The sequence below is a fragment of the Salvelinus sp. IW2-2015 genome, unplaced genomic scaffold (genome assembly GCF_002910315.2).
Source record: "Salvelinus sp. IW2-2015 unplaced genomic scaffold, ASM291031v2 Un_scaffold8968, whole genome shotgun sequence".
Taxonomy (NCBI): Eukaryota; Metazoa; Chordata; class Actinopteri; order Salmoniformes; family Salmonidae; genus Salvelinus; species Salvelinus sp. IW2-2015.
Window position 1 is genome coordinate 6398 of NW_019950227.1, and position 2363 is coordinate 8760.

Sequence of the window (2363 nt, forward strand, 5' to 3'; positions counted from 1 at the left end):
TCCTCGTCAGCCCCTGAGACACCAGTTGTCATTCACTACAGCCAGTCATAGTGCTGTTACAACAGGTTTTACTGSTATACAGCTGATGTTAACTACCCTGCTGTAGAGTTGTTAACATTTAACACCAGTTAAGAAATGGTTGACTTTTACTGCAGAGGTCACAGTAGCAGGCAGTATCGCTGCACTTGATTGGCTGTTAGTACAGGGATTAACAGTATCACAGGTGTTGATTGGATGTTAGTCYAAAGATTGGYAGTATCTCTGGTTCTGACTGGTTGTTTCTCTCCTCTGTTTACAGTCTCTGGATGACCTGTCGAACTCCTGCCATGATGACAATATACAGCTACACGCCTTCATCTCTGATACAGGTGGACACACACACACGCACGAACGCACGCACGCACACACACACACACACACACACACGTGATATAGTCTCCAGTCAGATGAGTGTATTGTCTGTGGTGTAGTGTAATTTATTGTAAACTAGTGTGTTACTGAAAGTAAACCAGCTATCCATGCCCTCTCACTTGCATGTGTAACTACTGGCCACTAATGTGGTTTCATTCAGAGATGTGTGTGTACGACTGTAGTAGCCTTAAAACCGTTCCCCTGTCAAAATGCCATGCCGCTGTAAGGAGCCTGGAGGTGGCTTTGTCTACTTACACTACAAGAGGACAGTCAGTGAGTTCTGTTATCAATATTCAACAGTATCAGGGATGATAAAATGTCCAGCATGTTTTGAAATTTGATTAATTGATTTGATTGATTGGGCTGGGCAGGGGAGGCAATTGTTTAGATTTTACAGTGATGTGACAGTTAAAAAAAAATGTAGGGCCAGAACTGTTGTCAGCCTTTTGACCTACTAACACCGCCCCCTGACTAGCCCCCTCCTGCCCTCTGCATCGCCCTTCCAGATCTGACTTAATCTCCTCACGTTAACCATCAGCTTGTATCGCTTATCTCACCATCTCATGTTGCTGTTACTTTTCTTTTCACACAATCACTATTACATCACCTTCACCATGTCACTATTCCATCACCTTCACCATGTCAGTGTTCCATCACCATGTCAGTGTTCCATCACCATGTCAGTGTTCCATCACCATGTCAGTGTTCCATCACCATGTCAGTGTTCCATCCACCTATGTCAAGTGTTCCATCACAGTCAGTGTTCCATCACCATGTCATGTTCATCACCATGTCTTTAGTGCCATCACCATGTCTTTATGCCATCACCTTTACCATGTCTTTATGCCATCACTTTACCATGTCAGTGTATCCATCACCAGATGTCACGTGTTCCATCACCATGTCAGTGTTCCATCACCAAAATTGTCATTGTTCGCATCACCATGTAGTGTCCAATAACCATGTAATTTATCCATCACTCATGGTCTTTATGCGCATCACCAATGTCTTTATGCCATCACCATGTCTTAATGCCAATCACTTACCATGTCTTCATGCCATCACTTTACCAATGTCAGTGGTTCATCACCATGTAGTGTTCCATCACCATGTCTTTATGCCATAACCATGTCCTTTATGCCATCACCATGTCTTTTATGCATCACCTTATACCCATGTCCTTATGCCAATCACCTTTACCAATGTCAGTGTTTCCATCACCATGTCAGTGTTCATTCAACCATGTCTTTATTGCATCACGCTTTACCATGTCTTTATGCCAGTCACTTTAAACCCATGTCTTTATGCATCACACCTTTGACCATGTCAGTGTTCCATCACCATGTCGTGTTCATCACCAATGTCAGTGTTCCATCAATGTCAGTGTGTCCTCACCATGTCAGTGTTCCATTCACCATCGTCAGTGGTGCCATCACCATGTCAGTGTTCCATCACCAAATGTCAGTGTTCCATCACCATGTCTTTATGCTCCATCAAACCAATGTCTTTATGCATCAGCTTTAACCATGTCATTTATGCATCTACCTTAACCATGTCCAGTGTTCCAGTCACGCATGTCAGTGTCCATCACCGATGTCTTTAATGCCAGATCACCTTCACCAATGTCTTCTTGCATCACCTTCACATGTCTTTAATGCCATCAACCTTTTACGATGTCAGTGCTTCCATCACACTGTCAGTTTCCATCACCCATGTCAGTGTATCCATCAACCATGTCAGTGTTCTCATCACCATGTCAGTGTTTCCATCACATGTTTTATTGCCATCGACCTTCACCTATGTCTTGTCTGCCATCACCTTACCATGGTCACTTGTTCATACCTTTCAGCTGTTCCATCACCAATTGTCAGTGTTCCATCACATCGTCAGTGTCATCCCATGGTCAGTGTTCCATCACCATGTCAGTGTTCCATCACCATGTCTTGTATGCC

General features: G+C 43.7%; 1 long non-coding RNA gene across 1 annotated transcript in view; it reads left to right on the top strand.

Moving 5' to 3' along the window:
- The window catches only part of LOC139027267 (uncharacterized), a 7183-nt gene extending 5916 nt beyond the window's left edge, over positions 1 to 1267 (top strand). Inside the window, exons 2-3 of the long non-coding RNA XR_011479340.1 lie at positions 299 to 1154; positions 1212 to 1267. This is a non-coding gene — a long non-coding RNA (uncharacterized lncRNA). The remainder of the gene's footprint in view (positions 1 to 298; positions 1155 to 1211) is intronic.
- Positions 1268 to 2363: the final 1096 nt, after the last annotated feature.